The following is a 985-nucleotide window of genomic DNA, read 5'->3' on the forward strand; positions in this document are numbered from 1 at the left end:
CCCCCCCCCCCCCCCCCCCCCGCCGGCTCGTGTTTACTCCCCCAAATACCCAGCTACACTTCTGGGGTTTGCTAGACGTGTTTTTGCTGCTTTTTCAATGTTTCTGTTGCTTTTTCCGGAGTTTAAGGGGCTTTTATTGTGGGTTTTTTGTATTTTTAGTGGACCACTAAGGCCCACGTAGGCATGGGGAACTTTCCATGAAATCATCTCTTAATGTATATTTTATATAAAGTAATAAAACGCGTTGACCCTGTTCTTCCTCTCCGTCCCGGAGGCCCCAGTTTAAGCCCCCGTGAAGTGGTTCCACCGCCGGGTCTGCAGTCTAACGAGTTAATGACCGTACCTGTCCGCCTGCAGTCGCCCGCCTCGTTAAGACCAGCTGCACCAGTCAAACGTTCGCCAGGTGGACTCATTTTAAATGAGACTCCGTGTTCTTATTGAAGCGTTCCTGCTTTATTAGTTTGATCCAATAAGAACTGAGCGAGCAAGGCACAGCACAGACCTAAACCGGGAGTCCAGTATAGGACTTGTGGGGTCTGGATAGCTTTGTGGGGCCACAATGCTGGACCCCACAACCTTAAAGGGCTTTTTAAGGGTTAAGACTTGGTTTTAGGGTTAGGGTCAGAATTAGCTTAGGTTATGGTTAGGTTGAGGGTTACACACGCCGTAAAATAACACACACGCCGTAAAAAGACCCTCCCCTTCCCTTATTGAACCCCCTCCCTCAGTAGTCCTTTGATGATGGGGGGCGGGGTACAGGACCCGGTGATAACCACTGGGGACAGAGTCTAAACCGCCACTAAACGGAGGATCAGGTCTCTAATCTCTAAACACCTAACCTCGCCAAAGCCTCGCCATCTCCCCGTAATCCACCCGTAATTACAGCCTGATCTCTGCCTCACACACCTGAGAGAGTGAGTGTGTGTGTGTGTGTGTGTGTGTGTGTGTGTGTGTGTGTGTGTGTGTGTGTGTGTGTGTGTGTGTT

The 985-nt window shown here is 50.3% G+C and overlaps 1 protein-coding gene across 1 annotated transcript in view; it reads left to right on the forward strand.

Annotated features, from left to right (window-relative positions):
* fars2 (phenylalanyl-tRNA synthetase 2, mitochondrial) overlaps nucleotides 1-985 on the forward strand; it is an 8,286-nt gene that overhangs the window by 2,035 nt on the left and 5,266 nt on the right. The window lies entirely within an intron of this gene.

Source organism: Etheostoma cragini, chromosome 22, assembly GCF_013103735.1.
Source record: "Etheostoma cragini isolate CJK2018 chromosome 22, CSU_Ecrag_1.0, whole genome shotgun sequence".
NCBI classification, from domain to species: Eukaryota; Metazoa; Chordata; class Actinopteri; order Perciformes; family Percidae; genus Etheostoma; species Etheostoma cragini.